The sequence below is a fragment of the Canis lupus genome, chromosome 4 (genome assembly GCF_048164855.1).
Source record: "Canis lupus baileyi chromosome 4, mCanLup2.hap1, whole genome shotgun sequence".
In the NCBI taxonomy this organism is placed as follows: Eukaryota; Metazoa; Chordata; class Mammalia; order Carnivora; family Canidae; genus Canis; species Canis lupus.
In genome coordinates this window covers 35395534-35407564 of record NC_132841.1, presented here as the reverse complement: position 1 = coordinate 35407564, position 12031 = coordinate 35395534, and the positions used below count along the sequence as shown (strand labels likewise).

General features: G+C 41.4%; 1 protein-coding gene across 16 annotated transcripts in view; it reads right to left on the bottom strand.

Moving 5' to 3' along the window:
• Positions 1–12031, bottom strand: part of SHLD2 (shieldin complex subunit 2) — a 77388-nt gene that overhangs the window by 43358 nt on the left and 21999 nt on the right. For 10 of the 16 annotated variants that reach the window (XR_012029684.1, XM_072823874.1, XM_072823868.1 and 7 more), the window contains one exon: positions 9014–9060. The exons of 1 other annotated variant lie outside the window; for it this stretch is intronic. The gene's annotated coding sequence lies outside the window, so the exon portion shown is untranslated. Of the gene's footprint in view, positions 1–7116; positions 7173–9013; positions 9061–10456; positions 10579–12031 lie in introns of all 16 variants that reach the window. 5 more of the 16 variants (XM_072823875.1, XM_072823872.1, XM_072823877.1 and 2 more) reach the window with 3 other exon arrangements.

Here is a 12031-nt window from a genome sequence, read left to right as displayed (position 1 = left end):
TCAAGGGGAGCTCGCTAGAGCCCTGCCGCCCAGGCCCAAGCATCCTCGGAGCCCTGGCCCACCCAAGGTGGGACGAGAACAAAGCTTCTCTATAAAGCAGCTTCACTAGCAAAGAATTCCACTGGGAGGGTCCACTGCAAACTTCATAATAAGGAAAATAATAAATGGCTTTTACAAAAACATCTGTCTTTCGTAATCCCTTCTTTCCTATCTGACTCATTTTCTCTCTCCTCCCCTTCCCCCTTCTCTCTCACTCTCGCTCTCACTCTCACTTTTCACTGTAATGATCAGGCAATGTGATGCTAAGCTTCTAAGAAATTAAATATTCAAATTTTAAAACCTGTTGCTTAGCCAGTTGAAACAAAGTTAAACCACAGATGACAGAAGGAACCCACCTGACCTGACCTGACACTTTCTCTCTTTCACTGTCCATATCCTAAAGTATAACCCAGCACCTAGGAGTACTTGCATTAACATTCTTCCCCTAAACCCGTTTACTAGTTTTTAAATTTTCTTAATTTAAAACATTTGTGGGGTGCCTGGGGAGCTCATGATGGAGTGTCTGCCTGCGGCCCAGGGCGGGACCCCGGGGTCCTGGGATCAAGTCCCGCATTGGGGTCCCCACAGGGAGCCTGCTTCTCCCTCTGCCTGTGTGTCTGCCTCTCTCTCTGTCTCTCTCATGAATAAATAAAAATTTTTTTAAATAAAGTATTTGTAATTAAACATTTGATAATGGCACAGGTAAGTCTTAAGAGTCCTGTCCAGGGATCCCTGGGTGGCGCAGCGGTTTGGCGCCTGCCTTTGGCCCAGGGCGCGATCCTGGAGACCCGGGATCGAGTTCCACGTCGGGCTCCCGGTGCATGGAGCCTGCTTCTCCCTCTGCCTATGTCTCTGCTTCTCTCTCTCTGTGTGTGTGACTATCATAAATTAAAAAAAAAAAAAAAAAAAAGAGTCCTGTCCAGTGATGAGTGACAACTGTCTACACCCACGTAACCATCACCCAAAACAAGACATGGCACATCTGCATGGACCTCAGGAAGTTCCCTCCTATTCTTTCTTCAACGGTTTCCCTCCCTCTCCAACCTACAATTATCTTCTGATTTCTATCACCGTATAATAGTTTTGCCTTTTCAGGGACTTCATACAAACCACATAGTATATGTTCATTTATGCCTGGTTTCTCCATACAGTGGTTTTGAGACTCATCTGTGTGGCTAAGTGTTATCAGTTGCTCAGAACTGCAAACACACCACAATTTATCCATTTTCCTGTAGATAGAGATTTTATTGTTTCCAATTTTTAGCTACTAGGAATGAGCCTGCTATGAACACTTTTGAATTCATAATTTTGTGGATATGTTTTCATTTCTCTTCATTAAATACCTAGGAATAGAACTGACAAATCATAGGATAGAAATGTTTGATTTCATTAGAAATTGCCAAATGGCTCCAAAGTAGCTGTACCATTTTCTGCAACCATCAGCAATGTATGGTACCAGTTGTGTCACATTATCCCCACTGCTAAGCATACTTAGTCTTTCCCTTGCTAGTCGTTCTAGAGGGTGCGAAATGGTATCTCACTGTGAGTTTACATTGCTTTATTTCCCTGCTGACTAAGTGATGCTGATGCCTTTGCAAGTGGTTATTGACCATTAGCATGTTCTCCTTTGGAAAGTCATGTCTTTTCCTCATTTTGTTACTAGACTGTTCCTCTTTTGCTCATTTTTCTGTTGGGTTTTTGCAGTTCTTTATACCCCCCAGATACAAGTCCTTACACATAAAAGTGCTAGATATATTTTTCTCCCACTCAATTATTTGATGCTGGACACTTTAACTGTTGATTTTTACTGTATTCATTTAAAGAGTGATGGATTTAGTTTGACACACAGTTGAGTTACTTACAAATCATTTGATACTTTCCAAACATGCTTCCGAGCTTTGTTAGGTCGGTTTAGAGAGGGCTTCAGTCCACGGCTAATTTAACCTCAGTTCAAGATGTCCAGCCAATGTCCATGTATGAAACAGTCTCTCCTCTGCACCTAGTACATACACACACTATTCCAAGCCCCTGGAATTGTTCAGTGTGCTGATTTCAGGGTGGCTTTCCCCAGTTAGGTGGGGTTTCATATTTTGCATATGCAGATGAGTATTCAACAAAAGATTCTAGAAGAAGACCCTCCTATAGATCTATAAGTTCTATGGATCTTTCTTTCTTTCTTTCTTTTTTTCTTTCTTTCTTTCTTTCTTTCTTTCTTTCTTTCTTTCTTTCTTTCTTTCTTTCTTTTTTTTTTTTTTTTGATTTTATTTATTTATTTATGAGAGACACAGATACAGAGAGAGGCAGAGACACAGACAGAGGAGAAGCAGGCTCCACGCAGGAAGCCTGATGCAGGACTCCAGGATCACACCCTGGCCGAAGGCAGGTGCCAAACCACTGAGACACCCAGGGATCCCCTGGATTTCTGTGTAGTACCCACTGCTCTGGTCTTTTTAATCCTACAAATTCTAGTTGCCTTAGCTTCTCTAAACTCTCCTGGGCTAGTTTTGGGTTTCCCTACTCTGTGCTGCAATCTAGAAAGTGCCTATAGGCAGTGTGCTGGGGCACCTACAGTGCGCATGTCATTTATCTCAAGGATCACCAATGTCTGAAAGCAGCTGTTTCATATATTTTAATCCTGTTTTTCAGTTTACAATAGAAGGGCAATCTTCAAGGCGGTTAATCCTACACGGGAAGATGTACCACTTTCATAGAATCCCTCTTGTGGTATGTTATTCAACCTACTTAGGGCTTGCTGACCTCTTAACTCTGTGAATTGAGGTCTTTCATTGATTTTAGAAGTTCTTGACCACAGTCTCAAGAATGTCTGCTACCACTTTTCTTTCTAAAACTCCAAATTCACACACATTAGAGCGACACCCCCATAGGTGGAGCTCATTTCTCCCTCTCCCCTCCTCTCTGCTCTCATTTGCCACGTTGGATAACTGCCATCGACAAGGCTCCACATTCATTGATCCTATCTTATGACATTTAAGAAGCTTTAAGCCCATGTGTAAACCCAATCTTCACTTCTAATATTGTATTTTTCATTTCTAGTATTTCTATTTAGTTCTGTGGTAAAGTTCCGAGACTCTGCTAAAAATCCCCATCTTCTCATGCATGTTGTCCACCTTTACCATTAGATCCTCCAGCATTCTGTTTTTCAAAGTTCTCTTTAAGTCTCTATCTGATAATTCCACCATCCGGATCACCTCTGGCTCTCCCTCTCCTGGCTATTTCCTCTCCTAACACTTGGTCACATTTTCTTGCTTTTTCTTCTGTCTTGTAATTTTTATCATAGCCCAAACATTCCGTATAAAAATACATTCATGATTGAAGTAATATTCCACTTCTAGAAAGAGACATGGCGGGGGGATACCTGGATGGCTCAGCGGTTTAGCGCCTGCCTTTGGCCCAGGGCGCGATCCTGGAGTCCCGGGATCGAGTCCCGGGTCGGGCTCTCTGCATGGAGCCTGCTTCTCCCTCTGCCTGTGTCTCTGCCTCTCACTCTCTCTCTCTATGTCTATCATGAATAAATAAATAAATAAATCTTAAAAAAAAAAAAAAAAGGAAGGAAAGGAAAGGAAAGGAAAGGAAAGGAAAGGAAAGGAAAGGAAAGGAAGGAAGGACAGATGAACGAAAGAAAGAAAGAAAGAAAGAAAGAAAGAAAGAAAGAAAGAAAGAAAGAAAGAAAGAAAGGGAGAGACATGGCCCTTCTGTCAGGCCACTGGAATGGGGTCTGGGTCAGTCTTATCTATAATTAATCTGGGTCTTGGCTTTAATACAGCTTTAGTTTGATGCAGTCTATCACTGGCTTCAAATATTTAGAGGGTGGGAATCAGGACTTTTGCTAGAGCAGGGTCCGGGATCCAAGCCCAGGTAGGATTCCAGAGATCTGCTTGTGCTTCTCAGCTAAGCCATGGGCTTTCAAAACTGTGGGAGTGCTTGATATGTACACTGTGACTGAACAACTAAGTAAACAGATGGCAGATGGTGTGAGCCAGCTTTCTCACTACTAGAATAAGAGTTTACAGATAAACAAGGGGAGGAATTTAGAATGATCTATGTGGCAACAGATTTGAGTTGGACGTGTCAGTATGAACTCATATTTAGCTTAATATAGATATAGATGGGTACATACAGAAATATTTATAGAATGTGTATAGATACAGATTAATGCACCTACAGTTCCTGGCTCTGTCAGCTGAGAGGGCCTACAAGCACAACATCTCAGTAGCAACAAGCACACCTAACACCTAGATCTTGGTTTCCCCATTCTCTATTCTCCAAGGAACCAGGGCTCCTTGGAGAAATAGCTGACTACAGGACTGTGGCAGGAAATGTACAAATAAACCTGGAGCATCACGCAGAGCCAGAAGAAAGAAAGTGCTTGCTCTCCCTCGCCCTCGCTCTCTCCCTCTCTCTCTCACACACACACACAATTTGATGGGGTTATGTCAAAGAGACATGAGAGCCAACTGAAAGCTCCCAATGGTCAAAGGTGGAACAAGTTCACCAAGAAAATAAATAAAGTAGTAACTGGATTATAACCTCAAGTATAAAATAAATATCCATGAGTCCATACTGTTAAATAAAATAACTGACTAAGTAAATAAATGAGGGAAAAGAGACAAATTTCCTGCACGGGAGAATTCCAGGTAATTTATGTAGATTCTCCACCCTTATGGACGGAGAGCATAACTACCCACTTCTTAAGTGTGGGCTTGAAATAAGTGACTTCCTGCCACAGACTGCAGTATGGAAACAGAGAAAACGAGAGTAACTTACAGTGGAGAAGCTCGAAAACCACTACCTCGACCAGGTGATCAAGCTCAACACCAACATTGATAAGTCCTGTACCCTTAATATGTTGAAAATGGCAAATAGCCTCTATGGTCTTCCTCCTCCAAACCTAAAATCCTAATCATGAGAAAAATATGAAACAAATACTAATAGAGGGACATTCTACAAAACTCCTCAACAATACTCCTCGAAACTGTCTAGGTCATCAAAACAAGGGAAGTCTGAGAAACTGCCACAGCCCAGAGGAGCCTAAAGAGACATGACAACTAAATGAAATATGGAACCCTGGATGAGATCTTGGAACAGACAGAGGACATTAGGTAAAATCAAAGAACATCTGAATAAAGTATGGACATTAGTTAAAAATGATGTATCAGGACGCCTGGGTGGCTGGCTCAGCAGTTGAGCGTCTGCCTTCAGCTCAGGGTGTGACCCCGGGGTCCCGAGATCGAGTCCCACATTGGGCCCCCTGCAGGGAGCCTGCTGCTCCCTCTGCCTCTCTCTGTGTGTCTCAATACATAAAATTTTTTTTAAAAATAATATATCAATATTAGTTCATTACTTACAACAAGTATACCATGCTACTAGAGGTGTTCACAATAGGGGGAAATCAGTTAGGGGCATAGAGAAACTTTCTGTACTATCTTTGTGATTTTTCTATAAGATTCAAATTATTCCATGGGTTCCATGCTCAGCAGGGAGTCTACTTGAGTCTCTCTTTCTCTCCCTCTCCTTCTGCCAACCCCTTATGCTCACTTGCACTCTCTCTCTCAAATAAATCAACAAATCTTAAAAAAAAAAACTAAAACTATTCCAAAAAATAAAGTTTATTTTCAAAAAAAAGAAAAAACCTGGGAGCTCTCTCTCTGCGTTAAGCATGACTGCCAGGTTTATCACTTATTCTCTTTGCTTTCCCATCCCACACTTTGCTCCCTGCAGCACAGGTGACCTCCCTCAGCCCGGTCTTCCTCCCCAGCCTTCCTGCTGGGGGCGGCTTTCTACACTGCGTGAAGGCCTGGAATGAATGAGGGGAGCTTCTCACCTCTCCTGCAGTCATCCTCAGTCCTTGGGGACTGAAAGCACAGAGCTGCGGGGGGGGCATCTCCACCTCTCTCTGCCTTCAGCCTTCCATAACTGAAAACCTAGGGCACCTGTGCTGGGTTTCTCTCAGCTCTCCAGGTCTGCTCCTTCACCCCTGTTCAGTGCCCTGTGCAATTGAAGGAAGAGCCCTGGGCCTCAGGTAGGGGCTGTCAGCGGCACTTCCTGGCCCAGATGTGTGCTTTATCACCTGTGGCTGAGGGCTGGAGGCAGACTTGCTCCTTGGTGCAGGAGAACTGGGGCTCATCAGGGTTCTAGCCAGGTGTGCCAGCCCTCCGGCACGGAGCCACACGAGCCACCCGAAAGTGTGGCTGGCTCCTCCTTTCCTCCATCTGTGGCAGTTCCCCTTTCTTGGGCTGTTCACCTCAGAGCAGCCATGGGCCTCTTCTCTACTGTGAAGCTTTTCGTTACTTTCTGGAGTTTAATTCATCTAGGTTTCCTTGTATCTTCACTCGCTGATGGGTTTTTAAGACTATGATTCTTACTTGGCTTCTGCTGGTTTTCAGGGTGATGATAACAAAAGTCTTGTAACTTTGTACATCTAAGTGTACAAAGAAGCAGGATTCTTTCCCCAACACTTCTGATGCTTCGTCTGCCCGCCGCCCGCCCGCCCCTCCCCCACTGCCCGGCAATAAGATTTCTGCTCAAATATCCTCTCTAAAGAAGCCTTGCCTGATTGCCCTGTCTAAAAATGTTTCAGCAGATCTGGCAAATCCACAGGGACAGAAAACAGATCAGTGGTTGCCAGGGGCTGGGGAGAGGGAGGAGTAGGGAGTGACTGTTTAATGGGCACTGGTTTCCTTTTGGGGGTGATGAAAAAGTCTGGAACCAAACAGTGGCAACGGGTACATAACATGGTGTATGTGCCTTAATGCTATTGAGTTGCACACTTTAAAATGGTTAAGGATTCTGTGTGTTTTACCACAATTAAAAGAAAAAGAAGAATAGATAAATGCTTAGGCAAACGAAAAAAATCTAGCAAGTTTCTGAGAAGATGGAAAGATTGAGCATACACATTTAATTTCATTCTTTCCCAAAATTGAGCTGAAATGCTAATAAAGTATTTTTAAGGCATAGAAAAAAGTTTGAAGGCCGGAAAGCAGATGGAACAGTGGTAACTACTAGCAGATCCAAGAAAGCTGAATCTTAAACCAGGAATGTAGAAAGCCAAAAACTAACCTGACTTAGTCCACAGAATTCTCCAAAGGCACAGGGCCTGGTAACAGATGGTACCTCTGGAAACGAGTGAAGGGGACACCAAATTAGGCAGGTCAGTTGACAGCTCTTTAAGAAACGGCTTCATCTCTCAATGCCTTCCTAAATTTCATGTGCTTAGGTTAACTGTGCCTCTCTCACCAAGGTAAAATTCTAGAGGGTTATTCTCTGAAGAGGATTTCTGAACAGAGGAGACAAAGCACATTGCAGATAGAACTTAATGAAATCAGGGGATTAAGTAAGCACATACATATACTGAATGCTGAAATCCTCAGCCTTTTCCCCTTACTCAGCTCCCAAGGAAATGCATGTGGGCTTTCTGACCCCAGGCAGGAGATTAAAAGACTTCTCCAAAAGGGGAATGAAATCAGAAACAGAGATCAAGTGCTCCCTAATAGACAGCAAAGCCCAGTCCCTGGACAGTGAACTCTCACAGTCAACAAGTACCAGTGATGTACTCAAAGCTTCTAATCAACCTTTCACAGCTCAGGATTATTACTCATCAGAAAAAAAAAAAGAGAAAAGAAAAAAGAAAAGAAAAGGAACTTGGAGGAATCACAATGTTAACCAAAGAAATTTTTATTTTATTTATTTTTTTAGAAATTCCTTTTTTTTTAAGGTTTTATTTATTTATTCATGAGAGACACACACAGAGAGAGGCAGAGACACATGCAGAGGGAGGAGCAGGTTCCCTGCGGGGAACCTGATGCAGGACTCGATCCCGGTACCCTGGGATCATGCCTTGGGCCGAAGACAGACGCTCAACCACTGAGCCACCCAGGTGTCCCAGTAACAATGCTTTTTAAAAGAGACCTTGGAAATTAAAGTTAGGGAAATTCATCAGAAAGAATAGAGAAAAAAACAGATGATAATAAGAAAAAAAAAGAATTTGAGGTCCAGTCAAGATAATTCAATATCTTGTACAGTAGAGGCTCTAGGGATGCAAAGTAAGAGAATGAACCAAGAAAGCAGACACAGGAGAGAAGAAATAGAAGACCCAACACAAAGGAAAAGAGAGCCCCTGACATAAGAGCTGAGCTCTATGGGAAAGCAGAAGCTACTCTGCACCGCAGCACTTTGCCCTAGGAGAAATTTCCTCAGGACAATGACGTTAACAGAATAAATTATGTGAAAGAAAACAAGAACTCTGGGCAACGGGTAGAGACTGTTGAGTTCAGTTAGTGATAAGGACACAGAAAATCATACAAACCCAAGTTATGCCCTAAACTAAAAACTCAGGTAACATCAATTCAAATATGTTATTTGAAAAACCACAGGCAAATCCCAAACAGTGAAGACAGTCAAGAAGTGTCACCTCTGGGAAGGGGTAATGAAGGTGGGGGACTGAGGATCCCTGTTTGAACAATCCCCAACAAATGACTTAACTTGCTGAACTGTATAACCTTGAAAAAAGTATGCACAAAAGAGTATGGAAGATGAGGAGAGTGCAGAAAACCCACCCCGACAACAAAATCTGACCTGTGGGAGCAAAGAAGTCCCACAAAGTAACAAATAATGAGATTGGATGAGTTTGAGGGGGGAGACAAAAGAGCAAGAAAGAAGAAACACTACTTCCACGATATCACAACACTTGTTAGGTGCACGATGTCAACAGCAGAAATTTGTCGGTTTCTGGGGTTCAGAGCCCTAGTCTGTAAAGCAGGTGTAACAGTATCTCTCACAGGACTCTTGGTAGGCTTAAATCAGATAATGAACATGAAGTGCTTACTGCGATGGCAGATATAAATATTATTAACACGGTTAATAATTCACTCTTCTTTAAATAACTGAAATTCTTTTTTTGATATCAATTCAACCAATTCAATTGTCACAATACTGAAGAGTTTACTTGAATGCTTACCTTGTCTACTCAAACATCAAGGCTTCCAACCCTTCCATCAAGGTCTCCTAAAAAAGGAGTGAGGGAGAGAAACTATCTGAGAGACAGAAAAAATGTTTATAAAAACACTCATCACACTAAAGAATTGACTGTACCAGAAAAACTATCAGGTCACCATGCTTTATCTTACACTTTCTAGTTGATTATGATCAATCATTCACTCACCAAGCAAGTCAGCAATTAGAAATGAAAACTTTGTACTAACTGTACATTAACTCAGTAATGCTGAGGCAAGAATTTTTCCATTTCAAAAAAGGCAAAGTCTCCAACCTATGCACACATTGTCTTCTCCAAGTTCACTGAGACTTTGTTAGAAAGCTTGGGAAACATTTTTCCAAAGAAACAAGATTATGAAATAAAGCTGTAACCCTGGGCAATCACCAAAGGCCAATTTAATCCATAAGTACCTAAAAACCATAGAAAAAGAAAGGAAGAAATATAACCATGTTAAATGACTTTCAACCACTACTTTTATTTTTCCGCAGCTAGCAAAAAAATAGCTCTTATTTGAGATCAGACATTATATCACCCCTGGTTTCATTCATCTTTTTATCCTTGTAAAAACAAGCTGTATATACCACAGTAGCTGCCTTATCTCAGAAGCTTAAAATTTTAACTTAATGGATGAATAACTAGAATTAAAAGTACTATTTGAACTACACTCTTTCTATGGGGAAATGCATTACAATTTCCAACTGAAGGAACACCTTCCTGTATCTTGGCAACAAGACCAGTTTGAACACCAAGAACAACACAATGTCAGCAGACCCACCAACATAATAGTCACCCTCCTTAGAGACTGTGTTTTGGTGGGAGATCACTCATACTAATGCTAAGTATGTATAAATCACTAAATTGGGTTTTCATAATATAAAATCATAATTTGGGACGCCTGGGTGGCTCAGCGGTTGAGCATCTGCCTTCAGCACAGGACTTGATCCCGGAGTTCTGGGATCAAGTCCCACATCGGGCTCCTTGCATGGAGCCTGCTTCTCCCTCTGCCTGTGTCTCTGCCTCTCTCTGTCTCTCATGAATCAATAAATAAAACCTTAAAAAAATAAAAAATAAAATCATAATATAATACATAAAACTTGACCTCCTGACTTCTTTCCCTTTACCAGTACCTTAAATAAAAATAGCAGCCAAACATTTTTATCTGGAAAGATTTTTTTCCCCTAGTTTTATTGATATTTAATTGACATATAACATTATGTTACTTTTTAACATACACAGCATAATGACTTATATGTATATCACAAAATGATCACAATAAATCTAGTAAACATCCATCACCATACAATCACAATTTTTTCCCTGTGATGAGAACATTTAAGAACTATTCTCAAAAAAAAAAAAAAAAAAAAAAATTGGGATCCCTGGGTGGTGCAGCGGTTTAGCACCTGCCTTTGCCCCGGGGCGTGATCCTGGAGACCCGGGATCGAATCCCACGTCGGGCTCCCGGTGCATGGAGCCTGCTTCTCCCTCTGCCTGTGTCTCTGCCTCTCTCTCTCTCTCTGTGTGTGACTCTTAAATAAAAAAAAAAAAAAAAAAAAATCTATTCTCACAGCAACTTCCAAATACACAATACAGTATTTTTAAATATTTATTTATTTATTTATTTATTTATTTATTTATTTATTTATTTATTTATTATTTGAGAGAGAGTGAAAGCTGGGGTGAGGGTGGGGGGGAGGCAGAGGGAGATGGAGAAACTTAAGCAGACTCGGAGCTGTGTGCAGGGCCCAGTGCAGGGTTCAGTCTTACAACCCTGAGATCAGGACCTGAGCCAAAACCAAGAGACTGACACTTAACAGACTGCACCACCCAGGTACCCCCAGTGTAGTATCTTTAACTACAGTCACCATGCTGTACATTACATCCCCGGAACTAATTTATGTTATAACTGGATATCTGTACCCTTTGACCACTTTCACACATTTCCCCCATCCTCTGCCTCCGGCAACCACAGATTGGTTCTCTGTTTCTGGGCCTTTGGTGTTTTTGTTTTGATTTTCAGATTCCACAACTAAGTGAGATCACACAGTATTTGTCGTTCTTAACATAATGCCTTCAGGTTCCATCCATTTTTTATTTTTGTAAACTGCAAGATTTCCTTCTTTTTTATGACTAAACTTTCCAGTGTGCGTGTGGCACATACCACATTTTCTTTATCCATTCATCCACTGATGGACATTCGGGTTGTTTCTATGTCTTCGGTACTGTAGATAATGCTGCAATGAACATGGGGGCAGATGACTCTTGAAGACAGTAATTTCATTTCCGTCAGATATATGCCCAAAAGTGGAATTACTGGACCATGTGTAGTTCTATTTTTAATTTTTAGAGTAGATTTTTGATTTGTGGTTTCTGTACTACTTTTAGTGCAAAAGCTTAAGAATTGCAAACTTAATACCATATCCCCCCAAAATATTTTTAAAAACTGTTTAAAAAAATAATAATAATAAAATAAAATAAATAAAAAAATAAAAAACTGTTTAAAAGATCTGATTAAAGCCCAGTATTCACCCCCCTCACTTTCTCTCTCTTTCAAATAAATAATCTTTTTAAAAGGCTGGGGGGCTCAATTGGTTAAGCCTCAGAGTCTGGGACTGAGCCCCGCAGCATCGGGCTCCCCGCATTTTCCCCCTGCTTTTGCTTCTCTCTCCCTCTCTCTCTGTGTCAAATAAATAAATAAAATATTTTTTTTAAAAACTCCTTTATTTAGATTTTTATTATTTTTTTAATTTAAATTCAATTTGCCAAGATATAACACCCAGTGCTCATCCCATCAAGTGGAACTCCTTTAATTTTTAATTACTCTAGGAAAACAAATCAATCTCTATAATACAATACAATACAAGGGACTCTTGGGTGGCTCAGCACTTAAGTGTCTGCCTTCAGCTCAGGGCATGAGCCTGGAGTCCCACATGGGGCTCCCTGCGGGGAGCCTGCTTCTCCCTCTGCCTATGTCTCTCTCTC